The following is a 27,055-nucleotide window of genomic DNA, read 5'->3' on the forward strand; positions in this document are numbered from 1 at the left end:
GGCCTTCAGAGGTAAAGAGGCCAAGAGGCAGACCAGGAAGCCAGTCTCTTGACAGACAGGGATGGCAGCCAGGCAGCCACAGTGTGAGAAAGAAGTGTGAGAAAGAAGTGTGAGAAAGATGGACAACTGGCATGGTTAACTTGTGTCTCCTTACCCCCAAATTCTAATTACTTATCTAATTACATAGCTTGTGATACTGGGGTTTGAACTCAGGGTCTCATGCATGATATGCAAGTAGTCTACCATTAAGCCACGCCCTCTCCCAGAGAGACTTGTACTATTTGTGAAGAAACAGTAAATAGAAGGATGACTTTAGACCTGGCCTGACTATTCGGTTGAAGAGCCAGCATCTGTGATAGGAAGTGAGGCAGTCCCCTCCAGGGGGGATGATGCAGTGACATCACAAGTGCAAGTGACACAAGCTCCCCCGATCTTTTCTGAAGGACTCAAGACACCCCTTTGTCTAAGGACTGGTGGGTGCTGATGTGACCTGACGTGGGTGTCTGTGGTCTCGTGGTGAAGGGCCCTCGGGAGCAAGCGAATATTACTGTGGTTCTGTGCCAGGCCCTGAGTGGGTAATTGCCTTGGAGTTGCTTAGGTGCCCACAGAGCCCGCCCCTGTGCTTCTACAACCTGTGAATTAAAGGGCCATTATGACCAGATGGCCCAAGAGGGAGGCCCCCAAACTACCTTCCCGCTCAGCCAAGATAATACATTGGAGGAATTATCGGCACGTGCTAGGAGAAATTGCACAGACGAAGTGCTGCGTTACCAACTTAGGAGCCATAGAGCCAGCGTCCATTCTGGCCGACATGAAATTGATCACAAGAAACACCATGGATGAGCGAAAGGGAGCCAGGCAGAGCCCGACTGCAACTTCCGTGCCAGATGCCATCATTTTACAGAGCAGGTCTGACTGCCTCAGTACCCTTATGAGGCCATTGGTCAAGCAAATGTCTTTCCCCCTCATCCACAGGGAGGAGAGAAGTTCATCCGCTGGCACAGACATTTGTTGCCTGCTCCAGGGCCAGGTTCATTCTCTCCCAGAGAGATGAGAAGGGGCTCCAGCCTCCGCTCTCTGTGCTGGACAGTCAAGTATCTGACTTTCTTGGGTCATCATGCTTGTTCACTGACTTCTCATGATGCTATCATGCACGTTTTACCTTGTGAGCTCCAACTGGAAATGCTCAGAGGTTCCCCGGCATGCCTGCCTTTGCTTCAGGCTCTGCTTTTGGGGTGACCCCCCACAGGGACGGTCTCTGGCATTCAAGGTCAGTGTCAGATGTCATAAACCTCCATAGCTTGCTAGCATCCTCTTCCTGCCTCCCACAGCATGGAAAACCAAACCCTTGAACAAGCTGATCTCTGGGCCCTCTGCTCAATGGGTCTCTGCGTTAACTGCTTCTGTCTCCTGCCTCCACCTCTAAAGCATGAGGTCCTGGGGTTTTAGACAGCTTTGAGTGGCATTTATGGAGACCCATGGAGAAATTCCTAGAATTCATCTGTTCCCATAGGGAAAGCTCTTCCACACCTAGAACTCACCAAAGACAAGGAATCCAGAAAGAAGCAGGCAGGGGGAGTGTGGAGGGGAGCGGGGAGGTATGGAGAATATGGAGGAGAGAAGGTGGAGAGCATGGAGAGGAGGGATGAGGAGGCCTTAGGAGGGCCGTGCAGTATGCCACCTGGGAAAGCTCTAGGAAATCTGTGCCCAGGTCTAACAATCAGGCCTCTAGTGTGCTCTGCAGGAGTCAGGAATCCAGGAATCCGAGAAAGCCTGCCTACATATTTGAATGGCCATCAGAGGAACAGTCAGGCTACCAAATCCTTCAAAGCATAGGATTCCATCACACAGCCGAGCAGCCACCATGGGCTTTAGCTCACAGCAGGCGTTTGTCCGGCACATGCATTCCACCAATCCTGGAATGGAGGTGAGAGGGTAGAAACTTAGATCTATGAGTGATTTGTGCAAAACTTGAACTTTCAGTGCATTTGTAGGCAACAGAACCAAGACAGGGCAACACGCGCTGTCACCAAAGGAAAGGTAGGAGAAATGAGGAGATGCTATCAGAAAGGTCTCTCCTGAAGAGGCCTCAGGCCACGACTGTCACCCAACACATGGTAGCACACTGTTGTTCAGTTGTTGCTGTTTTGTGCCTGTACTAGAGCTTGCGCCCAGGGTCTGGGTGCTGTCCCTTAGCCTTTTGTTCAAGTTTGGTGTTCTACTACGTGAGCCATACATACCTCCACTTGTGACTTTTTTTTTGGCTGATTGATTGGGGGAAATGAGTGTCATGGACATTGTTGCCCAGGCTGGCTTTGAACTGCGATCCTCAGAGCTCAGCTTCCTGAGAAGCTGGGATTATAGGCATGAGCCCCCAGTGCCTGGCATTTATTGGTTATCTGTTACATGGGAGGGAAGGTCTTTGGGCCCTGTGGGGCAGAGGAAGAGAAATGGATTCACATTCTCTCGGGGCTTCCGAGCAGGTCCCCGTGTTGAGGGTTAACATGTCAGGCAGAACATGTCAACAGCAAAACGACGAGGAATAGTGAGCAAGCTAGAAGCACACAGGATGGCAGGGGCCAGGCCGACTTAAGAGGGCGCATTCACACTGACTGGGAGAGGGAAATTTCTTTTCCACAAGAAGAAATGAGGCGGGAGAAGAACCGGGAAGGAAAGCAATCTGGGAAGGGTTGGAAAGCATAGTGTGGCTGGGAAGCCCATGTGATCTGTCTGATTTTGTGTCACACCATGTCTCCCGGGAGCTCTGTCCCCCTGGGGGATTTGTGTCCCTTAGGACAAGGTTTCAGCAACAGACAGCTTGGCAGGAGGGACATCTCTGCTTGTTTTGCTGTCACCAGGATCCAGTCGAGAGCCACAATGATGTCACTCAGGTCCCCACTTCTTCCTGTCCCCTCTACTTGTGTCCTTGACATGGAGTTTATTGTTAGAGGTCACATGTGGCCGCCTGCCCTCCAGCCTCATAGCAGGAGAAGGAAAGCAGAAATGTCAGTGGCCACTGGAGGAGAGTAAAGCTGTCCCCAGAACCCCCAGCCTACAGCCCGCCAGCCAGAACTGGTTATATGGCCACCTCCCCCCCACCACGGGCAAGCTGAGAGTCAGCTGGGTACTCTGCCACCTCAAGCAAAACTGGAGCCCTCTGATGGGAACAGGTAGGGAGCAGATGGTGTGAGGGTCATGTCCTCCAACAGACGCTCAGCAACGAGACGGTGTCTGCCCTCAAGGCTCCCCCAGTCCTGTGGCTGGGCGGCAAGCTTGTGACTTCTAGACAGGTCTGAGCACAGGATGCCACTTGACCTTGACGGGAAGCATCCACTCTTGCCTTGGAAGGAGGGCAGGATGGCAGAGACACTGTCCCAGAGATCTGAGGTTGTGGAGGAGGGGCTTTGCTGAGGGGAGGGACGGAGCCACCCGCAGTGCCAAGGGCGAGGCCCACAGTGAGCCTGCAGACTCAGGGGTAGGCAATAGCGGACAGATAAGGAAAATAATGAGCTGAGCCACCGCAGAGAGGAGCTTTTATATCCTGTTCAGGACCTGGGACTTTATCCTGTGGGCAAAGGAGAGTCATCGACAAGCTTAAGCAGGAGAGGGACCTGCCAAGATTTAGAGTTCAGGGGAGACATAAATTTAGAGTTGTCATCATATAGATTGCATGTAAAGCTTGCTAGAGGCCACCTATCTGGGTGAAATTACCAAGGAGCATGTAGGAAAAGATAGATGGCAGAGACACCCAGGCTGAGCCCTGGGTACCTGCTATGTCCAGGCACTGGTGAGATAGAGGGGTAGCAGCAGAGGAGGCGGGAGAAGGGAGCGGCCCAGTGGCTGGGACGAGAACGCGGGCTGTGTGGTCTATGAGAGGAGTGCCAGCCCTCTCCAGGAGGGCTGCTGTAGGCAGCTAGAGGAGGAAGAGAACCCTTCATTTCTTCTAAGATGGATGGGTGGTTGCAGGCCACAGCCATGGACGGGAGACAGGAACAAAGGAAAAGGCAGAACAGGGAAAGGGGCCACCATGTCCTTGAGCAGGTTCCTGTTTCTCCAGTGACTAGAAAGCAAGGTCATCAGCAGAGAGAAGAGCGGAGGAGAGAAGAGACAATACAATTCCTCGCCTGGGAGAGCCAGGGGGGTGACTGGGCCAGAGAAATGATGGATGACCACAGCCTGCGTCTAACGCCCACCTGAGTGTGGGGATCGTACATTGAAAGCAAGATTGCCCGAGTACTCTGGGCCTTTCTGCCATCAGAGAGGAGGAAGTGGGGTGAACAGTTTTGCTAAGGAATTGGGAAGTGGGAGGCTATTGGGGAAGATCAGGGGACGGAACAGGTGGGCAGACTGAAGCAGCCAGGAGGGTCAGCGGGGGCTGAGGCTGTAGGGGTGGTCATGGTAGTTACTATGAAGCTTTGGGTCTGAGATTCACAATGGGGTATTTTCAGGGGCTGATGGAAGCTGAGTGAGGAGGAGGAGGCAGGAGGACAGCTGCCCCTCCTCCAGGCCCAGTGTGAAGGAGAGAGCACAACCCCCTGTGACAGGGCTGCAGAGGGCCAGGACAGAGAGGGTCTAGTTGGAGGCAGCGGGAAGGAGGCTGCAGCGGCCAGGCAAGCCTGAGTCCCTGTTTCTCCAGGCCCTGTGTGCTGTAAGATCCCAGAAATAGCACTTTGGCCCACATTGGAAGAGGCTCAGAGATAATGGTCTCCGAGGCGCTGAGGTGTTCTGACTGTAGCAGATCTGAACTTGCTAATATTGCAGTAACACAGCCCTGGGGAGGGACCTTTCCCTGGTCGAGCTACTCAGGTAGCTTATCCTGCGATACATCGTGCTTTACAAGGGACGCTTGGACGCCAGGTGCTCACAGGATGGAAATTAGAGAGGAAAAGAGTCAGGGGTGGAAGGTTGAGATATTAAATTAAAAAAAAAACAACCTATATCTATCAGTATCAAGGTTTATTTTTAGGTCTACTGAAGTAGAAAATAACTGCTTGCTCCGACTGCACAGACCTGATCACCAGGCGAAGTCCCCACACTCGGGGACGTCAGGGGACATCGAGGGTCCCGGAATGCTGAAATTGTCATTCGTTACTTTTGATTTACTGCAGCGACACAAACAACAGGCTCCTGCATGATGCATCGCTTGTATAGTCTCCTATCGATCTCCAACACTTCGTTTTCTAAACTTCCCATCCATCAGGCACATGGACGCCCGATCCCCCCAGCCCCAGATGAAACAGGATGAGCCACCCATCTTCCGAAAGGTGGCAAGTTTTTCTAAGGCTGGAAGACGGGAAATAGGGGTTTGATTTAGGCTCGCTTCTGCCCACACATAAGGCTGGATGTCTTACGAGGAGGTTGAAGGTGGGTGAAGCCCAGGGGAGAAGGTCAGTGCTGGGAAGAGACGCACGCGCCCACCAAGGCTCAACAAGCATGGCCCAGGAGGAGAGAGGTAGCACATTGCTGGGGAGGAGGAGGCGGGGACGCAGTGGCTGTGGACTCCCATGGAGGCCATTCTGGATCCTGCTATGATAAACACATTGGAAGCTGAATAACCAGCACGAACACGGCCCACATTCACCATCCGCTTCTACCCAACAACAGAAGGGCCCGATGGTACCACTGCTGCCGGGAGAGATGAGAACGCCACTTCCCACTGGCTCCCACGAGAGGTTATGGCGCCCCCACCGGAAGACACACGTTGTTCTGGGCATAAAAGGAGACTCGGTACCCACGTACCACCTTAATTCCTCGTCGCCTGCCAATATGCTCAGAATGGAAAAGGCAAGCATCTGTGATGTTACTTCCGCCCCCGTCCCCGCCCCTCCATTTACAAAAGAGCCTCCTCACTTCCACAGAGCCCATCCCTGGACCTGGGTGAGTAGCAGAGGTGGGGGGGGAGCCGGTGGAAAGGCTATGTTTTATCTCCCCCCTTCCGTGCTGGAGCACAAAGGCAGGCTGCAGGGCTGAAGGTGGCCTAGGCCTGGAGGGGTGGAAGGTGGGTCCGTGCCACCCTTTCTGGTAATGAGCAGTCTGCCTCTGGGGGTGCTAGGGAGTATCCAACTTCTCTGAGGATCTCAACAGAACCCAGAGCTTCCCTTTGCGGGAGGAAGACTGAGAGACTCAGCAGCTGAGCTAGGAAGTAGGGGAGTCCGCCCTGCTCTAGTGCTTTTGGCTCACTGCGCCTCATTTTGCCTCCACTTCTCTTGAGTAAGAAGTCACCAAAGTCTCCCTCTCCCAAGGAACATCTTCCCAAATAAAGGAACTCATCCATGTGATTGATGGCTTAAATTGAGCCTTAGGACCTCTGCTATTTAGAGGATGGATCAATAGTAATAATAACAATAAGTAGAGAATAACTTGGGAGTTTATCAAGGGTTCCCTAGTAGAAGCAGGAGACACTTCCTGCCCCCCTCCCACTATCAGGCTTGTTCTGCGGAGCCCTCACCTATCGCCTGCCCAACCTGTTTCAGCTGGCATTCCAAAGGAAACCCAGAGAGGCAGGAGGTAGACTAGGAAGTTAGGAGAGATGGGGAGCAAAACTGGTCCCCTGAGGATGTGCAAAGTAGCAAGAAGCACAAGGGGTAGCCAAGTGCAATACCCTCCAGGAGGCATCCAGCTTCCTTGACTCAGGTGCTTAGGCCAAGCCCAGCAGGTTGGAGGAGAATTCTCTGGAGCAGGGAGGGAGCAGCTGGGCCAGAGCCCAGGCCTGGCAACTTCCAGACAGAGCAGATGTGCCTGGAAGGAAGGGCACAGGACCTGGAGCTGAGGAGCAGGTTTGAAGCTCGGGCTCTGGCCTGTCCCTACTAGTGACAGTTCACACAGCCTCCCTGGGCTTTGGGTGTCCAGTGTGCAGATGGAGGCCAGGACTGCTCTCCCACTAGCCTCTGCGGCAAGGCGCCAGCGGAGAGAAGCTAAAATGTTCTGGGATTTTATTAGACAGTTGCCCACATGGAGGATGGGCTGCATCCCAGGAATGCCTCCTTTCTGAGATATTTTCTGCCACGCGCTCATTACGGTAGGATGAACATCCCCACACCAGACTCTCCCACTCCCCATCCTGACCTTGGCCTAGGGACCGTCATAGTTTTCCATCCTCTGGGGTTGTTTGCCTCTGATTTGCTAGGAAAGCTATAATCCCTGATTGCTGGTGATGCTTCCCAGGCCCTGGCACACATCTAGAGCTCTTGGGGACTCATCGCGCCATACTGAACTGTTTGTGCCATGCTTTTCCTCCAGGGGACATGGGCTGCAGGAATGATGTGGCACATGGGGTCTCCAGAGGGGTGACAAAAAGCCTTTTAAAAAAGTGCAAAAAGTGATGGAAGCCAAATTTCCACAGGCTAAAGGAATGGCTCTAAAAGGCAGCCCAGGTAGAAAGGTAACTAACCAACCACAACGTCTCCAATCCCTGCCAGCAGGCCTGACCATCAAGAGGGTAAGGACGGCACTGATGCCATCTCCTGATGACACATCCAAGAAACCAAAGGCCTGCAGAGGAGCAGAGGAGAGCCTGGATCTAGGTCAAGCCCATGTGCACACACACACACACACACACACACACACACACAGATGCACATGGATGTCTTCAGGCTCACACAATAGTAATGCAGACAGTGACAACAAAACCGTAATGCAGACAGTGAAACTTCTAGGCCCTCGGGCCAGGTAGGGAATTTCAGTCCCAGTAATAGATGACTGTCCTTGAATGGACCAGAAACAGGCTGCAATCCAGAGCATCAAAATACTCTCTGGCATTCCTGACATGTTGACAAACATCTGTGCTTAACACCCCAGTGATGGAAAGTCTCCCATCCACCTGGAGCCCATTCTGTCATTGTCATCACCAAAAATAACGTCGGGTCCCAGTGTGCAGGCTGTGTGCCTGGGACAATGCTTCGCCCTTAGATAGACTCTCAAATGCTCCAGCAAAGCGCACATCCCCAGTCCAGCTAACAGAGCTTTAACTGAATCTCAGAGGAGCTGAGCTGTCCTTCAGGGCTGTACTGCGTGCCCCTAAGCAGGCTCGCTTGACTCTTTTCTGTGACTTCTGACTGAGAACACACTCCACAGTGCTCCAGGGCTGCACAAAAGGTTTGAGAACAAAGGAGTTACCTGCTAATCCACAGTCCCACAGACACGTGATCGGGCTGGTGAAAACGATTCCCCAAACCACACAGGAAACCACGTCTCCGAAAACTCACCCATGACGTCAACACAGCATCCAGAGGGGCCCTCGTGCCTTCCTCCCACTCATCCCCGAGTTTACCAATGACTGAAAACAGCCCAAAATAGCACCTGTCCCTCAGCTGGGACTACTGTAGGAAGATTGCTTATGATCATTTTCGGTAGGGAAGGAGTCTGCTGGAAATCAGTCAGTGAGAGGGTTATTATCAGGCATTCATTCTGCTACCAGGCTCTGCTTTTATCTGCCTGATTCCAACCAGCACATCACTAGCGGCTTCTCCTGTAAGGGAACAGGTGGAAAGCAGGGCTTCAAGTCAGCAAGGAGGCAGGGCCTGAGGCTCCAGGCCTGGGAGTTGTCTAAAGACTGACTGTTCAGGGGCTCAGCTTCAGTGTAGCCCAGTGTCTGCACACCCCAAGACCCTGAGAGATTCCTGCTCCCAACAGACACTCATAAATCTATTTCAAAATGTGCCAGCCAAGTACAGTGGCTCCAGCCTGTAATCCTAATCACCCTGGAGGCAAAGATAGAGAGATCATAGTTTAAGCACAGCCTGGACATAAGAGAGACTCCACCTCAACCAATATCTGGATGTAGGTATGTGTGCCTGTTATGCCAAGCTACGGGAAAAGCACGAAGACTGGGCATAGTGCCAGGAGACTGTCATCCCCTGGAACAGAGGAAAAGCACAAATAGGATGGTGACAATCCAGGCAGGCCCAAGCATAAAATGAGATTCTATCTCAATATTAGCCAAAGCAAAACCAGGCTGGTAGAGTGGTTCAAATGATAAGGCTCCTTTCTAGCAAGGTCAAGTCTGAGTTCAAACCCCAATACAAAAAAAAAGTGTGCTAAAGACTAGGAAAAAGATAGTTATTATAACAAAATAAGCAAATAAAGAGCTGAGGGCTGGTGGTTCCTTCCTGTTAAGTCTAGCTACTCAGGAGGTGGAGATCTAAGAACTATGGTTTGAAGTCAGCTGTGGAAGACAAATCCTTAAGTCTTATCTCCATGTAAGTGACAAAAAGCTGATACTAGAAGTGTGGCTCAAGTGATAAAGCAATGATTGTGAGCAAGAAAGCTGCATAAGAGCATGAAGATCTGAGTTCATAAGGACCGGATACTGGCAGAAAGAAAGAAAAGAAAAGAAAGAAAGGAAGGGGGGGAGAGAGGGAGGGAGGAAGAAAGGGAGGGAGGGGGGAAGAGATAGGAAAGAAAGAAAGAAAGAAAGAAAGAAAGAAAGAAAGAAAGAAAGAAAGAAAGAAAGAAAGAAAGAGAGGAAGGGAGGAGTGTGGGAGGCAGGAGGGAGGGAAGAAACAAAGAAAAAGTAAGAAAGGAAGGAAGGAAGAAGGGAAGAAGGAAGGAAGAGAATTAACAGCCACCAGTAGCATTACAGTTGAGCTGTGTAACTCCTTATCAGTGGAACGTCACACAACAAAATGAACGAAGTGGATCGCTCCATAATGGCACAAAAAGGATTGAAATGAATGTGAATCACAGAAATGCATTCCACTTAGCTGCGATCCCTCATCAAGCTGTCTGCCTAACTACTTAAATGCTAAACTGATTTTCCTGATTTCCCTTGAGGAAGATGGTGACATTGGGGAGGAGAAAGAGTGCAGATTCTTCTAAAACTGAGGATTTTTGCTTCATTGGCATGATTTTGATATTTATAAGCATGTATGCACATATCCACATAATTAAAAATGATGTAGATCCTCTCTGAGAGCAGGGATATACTCCTGTAATCCTAGAAATCAGTAGGCTGAGGTGCGAGTATCATTTGAGTCCAGGCGTTTGTGATCATCTTGGGCAATATAGGGGGAGATCTTGTCTAAATAAACCAGTAAATAAACAAATAAATACATTCCCTAGCCAAGCAAAACTGGAGAAAATTCGCCAACACATAACCCAGGTAGTTTTTAAAAGGCAGTCTCAATTTATTTGGAATTTTCCTCTTCCTGGGCATCGGTCCTACTTGGCACGTCGCCTGCCCCCTTCCCATCTACTGTCTTTAGATGGAGGCTTGTTTCTCCTGCAGGCCCAGCCTGGACCCACAGCCTCTGCCCCGACTCTGGAATCCAACAGGGATAATGTAGAGCTCTCCTGTTCTGAACTTCTGTCCCTAAGGCTACCCTCGGCTGGGACGCACTGCCTATGTCGGCTTTGAGTCTCTGTGCCTGGATGTTTTCCAGGTATCTCTCTCCTGGTGTCCTGCCTGCTTTTTCCTCTTGGTGGGGTGTGCTCTCTTCTGTGGATGCCCAGAATCCCCCTACTTCCCACAAAGAGCATCGGTGAGAACGTACAAACCCAGGCTGGCCACCCTCCCCTTGAAGCACACCTGTATGTGCTGGGGTTTCTACACTGACAGGTGGCCGGGTGCGGGTTCCTGTGAGGGACAACCTGGGAGCAGAGCCGGGGTGCAGCTAGGGGTGGGGGGCAGGACCATCCTGAGGGTCCTCACTGGACCACCCCTGATCTGTTTGCTCCAGCTACCCCCCAACCGTCTGGTTCTTCTGGCTAAAACTTCAGCAGCACAGGGTTTGGGGAGAGGGGTTGCCAACACTGCAATGCAGAAGTGCGGTGTTCTTCTCTAGAAATTTCTAGAAGGAGGGCTTGTTGCTCTTCGGACTCTCTCTTCTGCAGTTGTGCTCTGATGTAGGAGCATGAATGAAATAACCCTCATGACGACTCCATGTCAAATGCAACCAAGAGCCTGGGAACACATGCCACTGTGAGGGTGCCAGGGCTGTTCGAGGGCCCTGCCCTCCTTCACCCAGCCAGGAGCACATGCCCAGGGCTCCAGGCACTGTGAGCAAGCAGGCTGCCTGCTCTGGAGGTGTGGGCAGACCCACCACGATGACTACCCGTTTTGATACCAGCAGAAGGTCCCTCCAGTAATTATGATGGGTTTCCTGCCTTACCGCCGTTAAAAGGGCTGTGTGCCTAGCATTCAAAACTTGCGATGTTTGTTCAGCAACGCCCATCTGTTCCTGGTCTCTCCAAGTTCTCTGGTGATCATGAAGAAGTTACCCAGGACTCTACGTATCTACGGATAAATAACCACCCCTGACATGACATGGTGGATCTGGGTTTAGGTGGACAGATGTGGACACAGTTGGTGGCTTGGGGTGAGAGTTAAGAACTGCAGCAGCCCAGGCCCCTCTGAGATCACCGGGGTCCTTGTTAGATGTGGGGATGGAAATGACTCTGGACACACACACACACACACACACACACACACACACACACACACACACACTCAGAGGGAGAGACTGGTAACAAAGCCACTCTGAGAGCCAAGGCACGCCTTGGGTTAGTAGCAGCTGCCAGTATCTTTTGCATAAGTGCTGTTGGGTGGGTGTCTGGGCCAAGCTGATGTGTGGGTGGAGGAAGAAACCGTCAAATTGATGGGATTTAAGAACTGAGGGTTATTTTGAACTCTTTAATTTTAATTTGAACATCTTTTTTCTTGAGGAGGGGGTTGGGGGGAATGTTTTTTTCTCCAGCTAAGCCAGAAAAGTAGAAAGATGAGAGTTGGTAGGTGACCTCAGCTCTTGTTGGTGTAGTCCTTTCCTGGAATCCTGCCTGGAGGTAGGGGCTTGGTTAAGGTGAGTTGTGGCGTCCTTTCTTGGGCCCGGAGGAAACTTGGCTGGAGAATTCTCAAAGGCATCAACGATGCCCCAAAGGCTTGAGGGGAACTAGTAGCCATGGTAACCAGGCAATTCCATTTCCCCTCGTGAGTGGGAAGTCCCAGTTGATGAGAAACAAAAACTGAGGTTCAGAGAAATCCTCTAATCCAGGCCCCAAGATGGCTTGAGGAGAACCAACATGGCGGCTTGTATTCTTGGTACAAGGAGGGCTCCCAGGATCCTCCTGTGGTACAGGAAAGATCAAAGAGAAACTTAGGGAGTCCAGCAGGCCAGGGATGAAGAGAAAAGACTACGCCCAGCTAGAGCAGGCCTGACACCCACATCTACAGATGCAGAGGAGAGATCTCCAAAGAGATCCTGGCAAAGAGAAATGCATAAATAAAATAAACCTGACTAACGACGTATAATGGCAGGGTGGATTGTTTGGGAGGTGGCACACGTGTGGAAAGTCCCTTGCAAATTCCCAAGTACCAGAGCTTTTTACTCCTTCCTGCAGGTATGCATCCGCCGGCCCTCATTTCCCCCATTACAACCTGTGCTCATCCTTCTCCTCCTCTTTTTCCGAATTGAAGAGAATGAGCCCGTGCACTGTCACCTACGCTTGGGTGTGTTCACACTGGGCCATCTTCTTGGACCTTTTAGTGGGTGCTGTGTGGAGCCTGGGGGAACCACCTGACTCAGGCCTCGCACAGAGGAGAAATGCCTCAGCCTTACTCACTCGGGACCCAGCAAAGTACTCCAGTCCCACATCCGACAGGAAGCCAGATTTTAACTCACACAATATTTAAGACACCCAAGAGCAGAGACATGCTACTGTTTGCATAAAAGTCCACCCACTGAACTTCCTCCCTGTCCATCTGTCCCGTCTCCCAAACTGCTCACATTGCATTGTGGGTAAACAGGGGAGTCCCCAGGGTGATTTGAAGTGGCAGAGAGCCTTCCTTGCCGCCAGACCCACAGCCCAGGCCCAGCCTTGCTCACACCCCCTCCCTGTCCTCCTCCCCTCACCCCTTTCTCATTCCCTTTATCTCCTTCCTCTGTGGTCCCATTTCTGGCCCTGGCTTAGCCTTCTTTAATGACTTAATCTTGCCGACAGGGTGACAAGCAGATGAATCGAACTCTGAGGCTTTTTTTTCCCCCTCCACTCTAGATTCATCGCAAGATTTCTCCCAGATGCGGCACTAAAACCCCAGATTCAATTTCCCTTTGACATAATAACCGAATTAGTCTCCTATTGTCATACATAAATTACCAGCCGATCAGGGTGCCACAAGAGGGAGCGGGCTGGAGAAAAAGCTAGGCATGAGCATACAAGGGGATGCAAGGATGACGAATGGGTCCCTGCCTGGAGATCAGAGGGTAACAGGAATCGGGTCTGACAAACAGGAGAATTCGGGGCTGCAGCAAAGCTAGAGTATTTTCCTTCCTCCCTATGCCCCAGCCCCAACAGGGAAGCTTCATGCCTTACAAGAGACACACGAATCTAAACATCCACTCGATTAAGAACACTGTTTGCAAGGCTGCGGTCATAGGAGAAAATAGGATTCTGGTGGGATGGCACTGCACCTCCAGGCCTGAGGATGGAGAGCAGGGGATAGAGCTGAGCAGCAGACTTGTATAATGTTTGCTTTGGGGTGCAGATGTGCATGCTGGGGCTCAGTCTGGCTGGTTTTGCTGAGCACCGGCAACATCCTGGCCTCCCTCACCTAGGCCTGGGATTAGTTCCCAGCCAAGAGTATGGCCAGGATCCCAGCCAGCTGGAAGGATGTTTCCCATCTATCCACCAGACATTCGACTCTGGAAGTTCAACTTAAGCCTCCCTCCCCAGACCCCTCCCCTCCCTGTCCATCTGCCATTCTGGTCAATTCTTCCTCCTGAAAGCTCTGGCCTCTGGCCTCACCTCTGAACCCCTAGGCTGCCTGACAGTCTGCTGGGACTTATTTGCCCTTCCAATCCTGCCTAACAACCGCTCAGTTCACCGGCAGAGTTTATCATCAACATGTATATTTCACAGGCAGTCCTCCCAATTAAAACCTTTTGGTAGCCCCGGAAAGAGTAAAGCCCAAAGTTCTTGGCATTTGCCAGTAAAACAGACCACATTGCCTGTTGCCCTGGGCCGATCCCTTGGCCCAGCTTTTCATGCACATTTGGGTTCCAGGCAAACCTCTGGGATTTCCTGAGCTGCTCTTGCAGTGTGGAGAGTTCAGTTTCTTCTCCAGGGCACTGCTTCCATGGCCAGCCTTCCCTGGCCTCCCTGGGGCAAGGCCAACCCATCACTCTTTACCAGTGTCCACCGTACCAGGCTTTCCTCTAGTGTGACACCTACAGCATGCCACTTTTCTTCCTGGTTTACTGATCCATCTGTATTGTTGCACAGCCAGTCCTCTGATAGAAGGGTGATTGTACCCAGTATTCCATTCCTCCGTTCCTAGTACAGAGCAGGAGTCTGACAGAAGTTGGGAAAACAAACATCGAAGAAAGTACACAAAGCCAGCCCAGAACAAAGTGGGGCCTCATGGAGATCCTGACCAGGCATCTGTGTGAGTCTAGTACATACCCTTGTGCAGACTAACAGAGTTAACATTGAATGAGGTGCTGTTGTTTTGTTCTGGTGATCTAAACTCAAGGCCTATAGACTTACTAGGCAAATGCTCTACCTCTTGAGCCACAACTCCAGTCCTTTTTCTTTAGTTATTTTTCAGGAAGGGTCTTAATTTTTGCCCTGGCTGGCCAAGCATCATAGTTTCCTATTTAAGGTATATACCTAGCTACATACATAGCTAGCGATGACAGATGCATGCCATCATGCCCCCTTTTTTTCTTCTGTTCAGATCAGGGCCTCACTGCCTGGTTGCCTGGACTGACCTGGAATTATGAGCCTCCTCATCTCAGACTCCTGAATAGCTAAGGATTATAGGCAGGAGCCATCACACCTGACATAAATTTAGTTTTACTATTTGCAATACTGCCATCATGGTCTAGGAGCTATATAGCTTAGGACTTTCTGGCTCTCCCCATAGTCAGAGGTCATTAAATGCATAAGAGGTTCTGCTCTGGGTTCTGACTTTAGGAGTGAACCCCTGGGCATCATAAAGAGTGGCACATAATCAAATATCCCACTAGACTGGGAGCTCCTAAAGTAAGTGACTGCATCTTATTCCGTTCGGCAGCTCTGTCCAGGACACACACACACACACACACACACACACACACACACACACACACACTTCCCAACAGCCATGCCCTCCAGAGCTCCTGCTGGGGAAGGCGGGAGGAGCTGTGGAAATGGGAGTGGCTTCCATGTGTACCCGGTCCTCAGAGGTGACCTGGGGAATGAATGCCTGTGACCCCTCCCTTTGCCTTTAAGTTTTGTTGTCACCACTGTGGTCCAGCTCTATTTGTTTTGAGATTAGGCTTTACTTTGCTTGTAGCTTCTTATTTAGTCTGTAGCCTGGCAGGATCCGAAAGACTTAAATGGATTTAAGGCAAGTTTATTAAATAGCTGGACTCCGCTGGGGATGAAATCAGCACATAACCTTCTCCTCTCATTACTCTCACACTTTTCAAACCCTGCATCTCTCTCCTCTCCTCTCCTGCCACAAAATCCAGCTCCTCTAACCTTCCCATCACTCTTTAGTGTTAAGTCTCCTTCCCCTCCTCCTCCTCTTCTTCGTCTTTTCCTTCTCCTCCTCCTTCTCCTTTTCCTCCTCCTCCTCCTCCTCCTCTTCTCCTTTTCCTTCTCCTCCTCTTCTCCTTCTCCTTCTCTCTTCTCCTTCTCCTCCTCCTCCTCCTCCTCCTCCTCCTCCTCCTCCTCTTCCTTCTTCTTCTTCTTCTTCTTCTTCTTCTTCTTCTTCTTCTTCTTCTTCTTCTTCTTCTTCTTCTTCTTCTTCTTCTTCCTCTTCTCTAAAACAATGTAGCTTAAGAAAACAGCACAATTGATCTTCAGGAAAGTTGATCTGTACAGCCTGGATATCCCGCACTGGGGGCAGGCGGGGATGCATACTCACCATTGCTCTTTGTGAGAAACTCTTTTAATACATAATTTGCCTAAAGCTGCCTCTCCTCAGGAATACGTAGGACAGGCTCCTCTTTTTAGAATATGTGGGAAGTTGTCACACTGTCCTCCTCTTGGGACCTTGATGACAATCCATGGTCCTCTTGTTTTTCTTTTCTTTTTTTTTTTGGCCCCCTTCTCTTTCTGGCCCCGCTCGCTCGCCCCGGTCAGGCTCGCTCCCGCACGCTCCTGGCCCCGCTAGCTCCGGCCCCGCTCACTCCGGCCACCACTCGGTTGGGCTCCGCTTGCTTGCTTTCGCTCTCTGTCGCTTGTTGCAGTCTCGTCTCTGCCACTTCCGGCTTGGTTGTGTATGTGGGATACCGAGGAATCGAACCCGGGTCTTTGTGCATGCTAGGCAAGCACTTTAACCGCTAGGCCAAACTCCCGGGCCCTCCTCTTGTTTTTCTAGGCCCCACTTCTCTCCTCCTGGAGGTGCAGGGCATCTATGCCCCGGTGTAGGTGCAGGGCATCTATGCCCCGGTGTAGACTGGGCAGAGGTTCTGACCTCCAGTGTGGCTGGGGAGAAGCAATTGGATCAGTGATGAAATCGACATTCCAACTTGACTTTCTGGACATGGGAATGACACCACAGTGTCCCTTTCTTCACTTGCTTCTCCAAGGACTGCCTCAAGCAGGGTCCAGCCTTGTGGATGAGACTGTGGATCACTGCCAGCAGCAAGATAGAGGACAGCTGGCTCTACCTGTGAGGATGACTTGGAAATCCTCATCCATCAATGTCAGGACTCCTGCAGTCAGGATAGGCCAGGGAGGTGGGGAGGGCTCCCAGCCATATTGCATCCTCGCCACAAAGACAAGCACTTGTGGACTGTATATACTCTAAGCATCTTTCCCCCTCCCATGGCGAGGCGGGGCAAGCGTGGGTACACAGTCTTCCTGGTAGGTCACATTTGTAACCCTAGCTACTCAGGAGGCTGAGATCTGAGAACTATATTTGGAAGCCAACCAGGAAAAGAAAGTCTGTGAGACCCTTATCTCCAATTAACTACCTAAAAAAGCAGAAGTGGAACTCTGGTTCAAGTGATAGAAAGCTAGACTGGAGTGAAAAAGATAAGGAGCCCAGGCTCTGAGTTCAGAACTCAGAACTGGCACAAGAGCAAAGGAAAAAAAAAAAGAAAGAAACATAGACTTCTCCAAGTCTCTATTCCCATCTCCCATCAGCCATACTCGCTTATGCCCTAATACCATGGGCAAATTGGGGTTCGGTTTCCTGAGATCAGGAATGACAGAAATGGCAGGTTACCCAGGATTGTGCTGAGGATTAATTGAACTAATATATGCCAACCGCCTATCTCCGTGCCTGGCACACAGCTTGCAATCAATACATGGCAGGCGTTATTGTTACTGTTGGCAGGCTCTCATTGTTCTTGTTTGGCCAAATTCCATGTGGGAGCAAGTCTTGGCCATTTATTTATTCAAAAAATGATTTTCGGAGGGAAATGGGTACCAAGACATGTGAAAGGGTATCAATGTATGTGAATTAATGCACCTTCTATCTGGCAAATATCATGTAACCCTTTTACTAATTACAATGAAAAACAAAAAAGGAAAAAAAATGATTTTCTCCCCATCTTCCATGTGGTACTCGAAAAGAAGGGGTCTGAGGAACTCCAGGTTCAGGGACAGAAGAGAAGGGTGGGGCTGGCATTTGCGCTGAGGGGCGAACAGGAAAGGCCACTGGCATGCAGGGTCCAACTGCCAGGCCTGGCTGGGTGATGAGGAGGTAGTTCCAGTCCCTCCCCTTCCACCCCTAACAGGAAGGAGCAGGAAGCTGAGCAGGGGCCATCTCTCTGCTCCAGGCTGGCAGGAGCTGGTGCATCCTTCGGGGCTCCCAGGCTGCCCATTCGTGCCAAGGACACCAAAAGTGTCCATCGCCTTGACACTGCTGACTGGCCCTTCTTGAAGGCAACAGCTGTCCCCAACCCAACTGTCCCCACAGGAGGCACAGAGGCCCTCTGCTGTGTTCCACTGACCGGCAGTTGCATGCCATCTCTGAGGCTGCAGGGACAGAGCAGGAGAGGGTGGCACACTCTCCATCCTCTGGACACTGGACCTCCCAGGGTGCCTCTGCAAGTGACAGGCTGTAGGCTGGCAGAAAAGGGAACGTACTTCTGCTGAATGAAAGAGGAAGGCATAAAGATTAGGGTCTCCATTTTTCATCTAAGCTCTAGGTGATTTCAGAAGAGTCGTTTAAGCTTCGTGAACCTTCATTCCCCACCCCCCATATTATGGGGATGATGATGGACTAGTGGAAATTAACTGTGATTCCCAAATGCCTCATTCTCAAAGAAGCAACAGCGCACATTTTCTTAAACAGATTTTGGAGAAAAGGAGGGCGTTTAAATGGATAAACAAGTGAAGCACCGGTGACTCTCATATCTGTACTACTAGCTACTGAGGAGAATGAGATCTAGAGGGTCTAGGTCTGAGGTAAGCAAGCCCAGGCAAAAAAGTCTGCTAGATTCCATCTCCAAAATAACCAACAAAAGGCTGGGCTTGCGGCATGGCTCAAGTGATAAGAGTGCCAGCCATGAGTGAGCAAACAGCTTAAGTATGAGGCCCAGAATTCAAACACATGTACTAGAGAGAGAGGAGAGGAGAGGGGGGAGGGAGGGAGAGAGAGGGGGGAGGGAGGGAGAGAGAGGGGGGAGGGAGGGAAAGAGAGGGAGGGAGAAAGGGAAATATCAAAGCAATTCTACCATTGATGTAAGTGCTCTGGGCTATATATCCAGACTTTAGAGGACCACCCAAGGGACACAGTGTGGGGAAACTGCCCTCCTTGGCATGACATCTTGTCTGGGACAAGATCATGCCAGGTTTGGCTTTTTCGGGGCATAGTTTGCCCCATCTATCCGATCCATCGGTCCATCTTTGGGGCAATCATGAAAGAGACTTCATCTCCAGATAGCAAATATCCAGAACATTACTCAGGGTAAGGAGAGGATGTAAGGGTTAGCAGCAGAGATGAGAGGGGCCAGAGGAGATGGGAGGCAGAAGCCAGGAGTGAAGAAGCAGAGGACTCAAGTACAATATGGATACAGAATGACCACGCTGAACTGGAGATCAGAGAGGACTGGAGAGCCAGGACAGCTGCAGGCCAGGGCCAGGGCCAGGGCTGTGAGCAAATGCTGGCCATCACTAAACAGGAAAACTACCTCTCTAGGTCCTTGGCACAGATTTTTCCCCGCCGCTTTATTGCAGACCCCGCTTACCCGTCAGCCCTCCGTGACCACGGATCAGGGCCGGCCAGTCTCAGGAAAGAGCCGTCTCCACCAGCCTCGCCTCCATCTCCTTCCTTAAGCTCAGCAACTGCTCCATTGAGGGAACACAGCCATCTGCTTGCTAGAAGCACATTAACCCAGAGATGACCCCCCCCCTTTTTTTGTTGCTGTTTTTTAAGTTGTGGTCTGTGGAATCGAAGCTACATCACCCAGGCTACATGAAGTTTTAATGAATAGCAATGGTAAGGTATGTTTAAAAGTATAGATTTTTCAGAATAGCACAAATGGTGCAGGGGAGAAGAAGCCCAACCTCATACCCCTATTTAATTAATGTTATTTCTACTGAACTGCACGGCGATCTGCCTCATGCTTATCATCGATCAGTTTTGATCAAGTGGCAGAGACTATTTTTAATATGCCTGACATGCTTGAAAAGAACAGTGAAGTGAGCTAAACCGGTGCACACACAGCCTTGCGGAAGTTTGTGACTGCTCCAAGGTGAGTCTCAGAGCGGCAGCAGTCAGGGTTGACATTTCAGGATGCCCCTGTCACGAGGCCCCACCCTATGACCCAGGCCCCCAGCGGGAAGCATCGCGGTTTTCCAGACCTGTGGTCCACTCCTGGAGCAGGGGCTTCCCTTCTACTGCGATTCTCTCACACGTGGGGGGCGAGAGAGCCGAGGGCCTTTCATGGCTGCAAGTGGCTGGGACCCAGCTGTCACCTGCTCCAGCCTCCTGTCTCCCTCAAGTCCCAAGGTCTAGATGTTCTAGAACAAATCGGTACTGCTTCCTCTTGTAGCTTTGGGTTCTCTGTGTTCAGATTTTTTTTTTTACAAAACAATGTCATGAATCACAAGGAATCAGACACATCGTGCCTCTTCAGGGGTGCGGAAGCATTTGTGAGCAGCTCTTGGCAAGTTGCCCATCACCCAGAAAGAGGAAAGCACAGGAGCTTGGGCGCTTTCCCTTGGCATGCTATCACCTACATGCCGTGCAGTGTGCAACATCTACTGTGTGTGTATATGTGTGTATACACACGTGTGCGCACACATGCACAGTACTGAGGCTGAACTCAGGGTCTGGGTGCTACTCATTCCTAAGCTCTGTTTTGCTCAAGTCTAACACCCTGCCATGTAAGCTATAGCTCCACTTCCAGCCTTTTGTGAGTTGCTAGGAGGTAAGAGTCTCATAGACTTTCTTGTCTGGGCTGTTTTGAATCTTGATCCTTAGATATCAGCTTCCCGAGTAGCCGGGATTAGAGGTATGAGTCACAGGTGCCTGGTAGCTGGTGGCTGATTCACTTTTGACCTGAATAAGCTGTACAGACCAAGAACTCCGCTGCTCACATCTCAATGAAGTTTCTCTCACTCTACCAGCAGGGAACAAGGCCTTACCAGACTACACACAGAAGATCATTAAGAAAAACAAAATGCTTAATTAAAAATGTCAGATGGGTAGCTCAGGGTCAAGAGGGCCAGATCTGGCCTAAAGGCGCTGTATGACTGTATACATTTATAGAAAAGAATCCATAAATGAGCCCAGCTGGGAACTAGAAACATATATAAGGTAGATTACATGTTCCCCAATCCTACTGCTTAAGCTTTGAGTGCTTTCGATTTCTTTCCGGACACTGGGCCCTGCACTTCTTCCATACAGAGCCGACTCAGCCAGCAGGCACTGTGCTCAGCACATCCTGTTAACCTGCACAGTGGCCCTCTGAGATAAGATTATTAACCCCACTTCATTGATGAGTAAAGCAGGCTGCAGGATCTAGGCACTCAGGCTTCAGTACTTGCACCCTTCTTTAAATCTCGGCCCTCTCCTCTGCTGGGACTGTTCAGATTAAAAGCATCAGGCAAACTGTTTCCTAGTAGAATGGTTTTTGTTTTGTTTTTGTGCCAGTCCTGGGCCTTAAAATCAGGGTCTGAGCTTTGTCTCTTAGCTTTTCCTGTGCAAGGCTGGCACTCTACCACTTGAGGCACAGCTTCACTTCTGGCATTTTGGTGGTTTAATGGATCTAAGAGTCTCAGAGACTTTCCTGCCCAGGCTGGTTTGGAACCCTGATCCTCACATATTAGCCTCTTGAGCAGCTAAGATTACAGGAGTGAGCCACCAGCTGGTACAGCTGACAGCACAGTTTTCAGACTTATCATCTCTACTTAGTTGCAGAATACAAACGAACAGATTGGAGTTTCTATAACTCAGTGGGACTGCAGTGAACACGGGACACATGCTCACCGTCTAAGTGTCCCAGGAGGCTGTGCTGGGTGAGGCTGGAGGCCCCTGGTTGAGACTCCTACGGCAGGGAGGGGAGTCCAGTCCTGGCTTCGAGGGCGGACACCTCAGAGAGAAAGGCAGGCTTGGGCAGCTCCTCCCAGGATACTCTGTTCCCCTCCAGGGTTGGAACTTAGGGCTGGCCTGTGCAGCTTCCCAGACCTAGTAAGAGAAAGGCAGGAAATGAAGATTAAGTGGCAGGAAATACCTGGCTGACCAGTCAGCTGACTCCTGCTGTCTCTGCAGCCAGTGGGGCCCAGGACCAGCTCAGGTCTCCTCCAAACACAGCGCTCTAGCTGTGATCCTCTACGGAGGGGCGTTTGTAGGTGTGTCCGTGACATTAAAGGTAGGAGAGCAGGTGAGTACTTCCAGGGTAAATGTCTTTTTACTCCCCACTTCCACCCAGGAGAAGGCCACTTAGCCCACAACCATCTATCTCCATGGGGCCTTGAAGTGTTCAGGGCTTAAGTGTACTACTGGGTAGAAAGGTGTGCACACAGCCCTGCAGGGTATCCTCACAGCCTCTCTCCCTGGAGGGCTGAGAGGAGGAAGAGAGGGAGGGCTAGGAAAGAACTCCTAGAGCCCAAAGTCTTGCTTTTCCCAGCAAAGAGGTCCTTGGCATGTATTTACTTGACTATCCAACCAATCATGTCTACTTTCTTTAGCTGGTCCACCAGCTCTATTTCTCACCCTTTCATTCATCAGGGATTGAGCATCACTTATGGGGTATCTAGGCATTGTGGACACCCACTGTGGATTCTACTTTATGCTAAAGCAATGGCTTTTATTCTTTTGCTCAACTACCAAACTCCTACTTACCAGTCACAGCCCAACTCAAGCCAGGTGGCAAGTGGCTCATGCCTGTAATCCTAGCTACTCAGGAGGTTGAGATCTGAGTATTGTGGTTTGAAGCCAGCCAGGACAGGAAAGCCTACAGGACTGTTACTTCTAATTAATATGCAAAAAACCTGGAAATAGAAGTGTGGTTCAAGTGGTAGAGTACCAGTCTTGAACAAAAATGGTAAAGGACAGTGCCCAACCCTTGAGTTCAAGCCCCAGTATCCACACCAAAAGAGAAAAGTGGGGTTAAATTAACATGTATTAGTTGTACAAGGAAGAGTTCATTGCAATATCCCCCCATCCACATTGATTGCTCCTAGTTATGTCTACCAGCAGCCCCTTACCACTTGAGCTATGAGAAAAGCCAGCACAGGTCAAGGAAACTGTGGCCCTTTCTAGTCTGCTGGCTCTAAACTCAATCTAGCAAGATCCACGGCCAATCTGCAGCTATCTGGATAGACTCTATGATCTCAGCTCTGCTTTTCTTCTGCCTCATAGTCAAGACATGGAGGAAGGAAGGGTCCCTGCTGGTTCATCATGGAGGCCTTCGTCTCGCTGTCTACGCAGGCGGTGCCTCTTATCAGCATGCCGGAAGACGGCTTTCAGAGCCGATTACATCTCACCTGCTCTGGTTGATCTTTGGCACACCTTGGAGGCAGTCCAGACCTTTCTGGCTCTTTTGCTGACAGGCCCACAGTCTCTAGCATGGTCAGCGCTTCCTTTCTGCTGCCAGGGTGAAGGGGTCACACGCAGGAACCGAGGAACCGGAAGAAGCAGAGAGGCCGGAGCCCAGGGTTGGGGCAGAGCACCCCACCTGTCAGGAGGCTGAGGGACACCATCTGGCTACACAAGGGGTGCAGGACCCCCTTAAGAAACAGCGGCTACTCAGTGATGCCCCAGTCTTCTGACTTCATGGAGAGGGGAGCTTTCCAGGTCAGCTCGGGTTGCAGACATTCCGAAGCAGGGTCCCTGCGGCCTGGGAGCTTGCAGACAGCATGTGATTCTTCCATCCACTGTGCACCACAGTGGGCAGGAAAGTTAGGACTGGGAGCCCAGGCTCCAACACTCTATAAAGCATCTCCTAGGGCAAGAGTGATGTGCCGGTGTCCAGGGCGGTGCTTCTGACCTCAGGCCCCAGCAGAGGTGGTCTAGTTAGTTAACCAGCCGGGCTCATTACCAGCAGACCAAAGGCTTCTAACCAGGCTGTGTTCTGAACACACACCTGGAGGCAGCCAAGCCTTGTGACTCTGATGACAGCTTAGCCATCCGTACCCAGCTCTGCCCTCCAGCCCCCACATCCCTCTACCTTCTGCCCTCCTCTTGCTTGGATAGACTTGTTCACTGTTCAAATCGGAAGGGCAAAGACTGATTTTTGAGGCCTTAAACTCGATGGCTGCTTTGAACACAAAGTGAACTTTCCAGTGAATGAATTGAGTGACCCAAGGAACAAAGCCAAGGCAGTTTTCAATCTTGAGTCCTGCCACTGTAAGAACTGAAGTTTCCCACGCCTATTTCAGACACTACATTTTACACATCAAATCTTTTCCGGTCTCCATCTTACAAGTGAGAACTTTGATTTCTGGCAAAGTCAGCCTGAGCCTTGAATCTAAAGCTCCTGTACTCCACTGTTACATGTTGTTTGCCCCAGAATCCTAGGCATTAAGCCCAGAGGCCACTCACAGTGCCCCTGGAAGACACGGGGACAGCTGGATTGTCACCCTCCCTTAGAAAGGAGGCACCTGGACGGTCTGAATCGCCTTGACAATGGCCTTGTTCTGCTGGATGGTCCAGCAGAGTGGGCGGAGTCTCCGTTTGGAGCAACAAGGTGAGATTTGCAGGTCTAGAACAGCTGAGGTGTTCTTTGCCTTCCCCAGCCCGTTGGAGCATTTGGGGAGGGGGCGAATGTCAGACTGGCCTGCTCCTGATCCCGTTCAAGGCAAGGGAGAGGGGAAAGGTCCTCTTCTTTGGGTTCTTTGGGAGGAATTTCTTGAGCTAAAGAAATTGTAGTCTCAGAAAGAGGGAAAGCTGAGGACTGGGTTTCTCTGGAGGGCTGGGCAGCTTCTCCTTCTGCTAAACAGCTTTCTACACCTTCTTACTTGGCCTCCACTGTGTAACTTGGACATTCTCTGTTTCTCAGTTTCTTCGTCTGGAAAGTGGGCATAGTAACCATCATGGTGGGGTTTTTTTGTTGTTGTCGTCATTGTTGCTGCTGCTGTTTGTTTTCCTCTGTGTTTATGATAACCAGCACTTGTTCAAATTACAGTCATAATTTGTATTGCCCGCTGCCCTTAGCAGTCAATACTTGCTTGCTAGTGTAATATTACAGATTCACTGCTGGCGGTCGCCGCCTTTTTCTTCTTGGGTTCTTATCTCAAACTCGAAGAATGAACTCCACGGATGAAGGATAAGCATGAAGATATGGGGTTTATCCAGGCACAGAAGCCCTGACAAAAGGCTGCCAAAGAAATCCGCAGAAGGCTGTGGTCTAGGGGCTTTTATACCCTGTGTCATGTTCTGATTGGTGACACTCTGTGTAAATGAGTATTAGACAATCAACCAATCAGAAAAGACCAGCCAAGTCTTGCAGACCTAAAACTAATTCTCCTTTGACTCCTGTATTCTTACTCGTAAGATTAGGAAGGATGGAGGTGAGATATTTATTTTCTGTGGCTGGGATTTTAAAAAGTAATGATTTTGCATTTTCCCCAAATGGGTGGCCTCTAGTTTGTTAGACTAGTTTCTATTGGAGGTCTCCCCTAGCCCCTGAGGGCTCTGACTCATTTACCCATTTAACTGCTTAACTAATTTTTGCCTAGTCAACTGTACCCAAAGTGTAGGGCCACAGTGGGGATTAAATCGTTTACTGTGTATAAAAAAAAGAAGAGTGCCTGATACATAGCCAGCACTCTGCTGAGATTGACCACTAAAAGGAGATTTCTTTTGAGACCAGAATAATGATAAGCTCCTTTTCAGCAAGACACGAAATGGAAGAATTTCCTGACATTTGCTCAGGATAGGACATCAGAATATTTGACAGAGAAACTCAGTAAGTAGCTCCTTTTCTGCTCCCTTGTAAACTACTGTGGGTGAGATGAAAACAAAACAAAACATTTATTTGAGTAGCCATAGTGTGCCGGACATGTTTGGGTTCAGCATTTTCTCATTCAGCCCTGACATCAGCTCTAAAGGAAACTGAGGCTTCATGCTTTTCCCTGATGCCAAATGTGATCCAAGCACGTGCCATTGCCAGTATCCTATGAGAGCAGATGGACAGAGACAATACCCAAAAAAAGCCCTTTGCCCAAAGAGTTTCACTTGGATTCACTCATGCCATCAACCAAGCGGAGATCTGAAAATAATAAGACTCAATTCCAAGTATTTCTCCTCTCTCACTGTAATAAATTCTCCCCATGTCTGCCAAAGCAAAGGGGCTGGTCAGCCCAGGGCGCTGAGTGACAGCTCAGAGCAGAACTGTTCCCAGGATGTGGACGCAGGGCAGAATGGCATTTGGTCTGCGGAGGCCTGTGGGCACTTTGTAAATTGGTTTCATGCATGGGCTACCAATGGGGGCTGGCTAGATAATGGGATTTTCCAACACAGTTCTTCCCCAACCCAACTCATCCACAGCCCAGCAGATAGACGCCTGGACCGTGTGGGGTGTGCGTGGCAGGGCTCACCCTGTCAGACTTTGGAGGGGACCAGGCCTGGCTGTGCCCAGTCCCTGAGAATAGCTTGCGTGCTTTATGAACAATGAGCCAGGGTCCCAGGAAGCCACTACAGGTGGCCATGTTTGGCCAGCCTTTAGGTGAGGACTCAGGACGGATGGGTCAGGCTGCAGCTCATGGGCTGACCACCAGGGCCCTGGCCACCACCAACTATCTGCTGTTGCAGACATTGGCATAGCGTGAGTGCAGAGGAGAGGTTAGACAGAGCCTGGGAGCCCATAAGCTGCATATAGCTGCACCCTGAAATCACAGTCTCCTGAAAGCAAGTCATAGAGGAAGTTCTTGGGCTGAGGACAGAATAGGGGGGCTGGCAGCTTTAGACTGGTTCCAGCCAGCCCCACCTCCAGAAGGCAAGGAGACTGGCCTTCTGTACCCCTCACAGGTTAGGGAACAGGGCAGGGTATGCTTAGCCACTGGGCTACAGCTAATCCTCCAGGTAAGAGCCAACTGCCAAACTGGGTGCCTATAACCCTGGCAACTCTGGAGGCTGAGATCTGGGGATGGGGATGCAGAGTCAGCCTGTGCAGGAAACTTCCTGAGACTCTTCTCTCCAGTTAAAGCCAGGGGAGCTAAGGAGCCAGATGTCACAGTGGGCAGGGTCTGTGCCAAGCTGTAACACACCCCTAACATTTCCCACCAACTGGACAAAGACAGTAATCTGTTCACTTATCTGCTCCCAGCAGCGCTATCGCTCCTGGAGGGCAGCTTGTGGGACCTCTGGCCAGCGCCCCCTTCACCCCCCAGGGCAGCCCTGACTGTGTGCAGGCGCAGAGACACCCATCCACCCCCACCCCCACCCCCAGGCTCCTCTGCCCTCCAAAGCCTCCTCCTCCCCCCTGAGCCTTTAACACAAGTGCAACACACATATCCGCCTCCGATTCGGAAGAGAGATTAAATTAGGAACAATCTTAATTCTTTCTGGCAGAGGGAAGCGAGCGAGCGCTGTCAGTTCCCCAATGATATATTGTTAAGGAAATCCAGGTTTAAAGGTATTTCATAAGTTTGCCTTAGCCCGCTAATAAAGAGAGTCAGCTAAGGGAATCTGATCACCAGGCGAGACTGTAATGAGATAATGGGATGTACTCCA

The sequence above is a fragment of the Megascapheus bottae genome, chromosome 27 (assembly GCF_031878675.1).
Source record: "Megascapheus bottae isolate mThoBot1 chromosome 27, mThoBot2.hap1, whole genome shotgun sequence".
Classification (NCBI taxonomy): domain Eukaryota; kingdom Metazoa; phylum Chordata; class Mammalia; order Rodentia; family Geomyidae; genus Megascapheus; species Megascapheus bottae.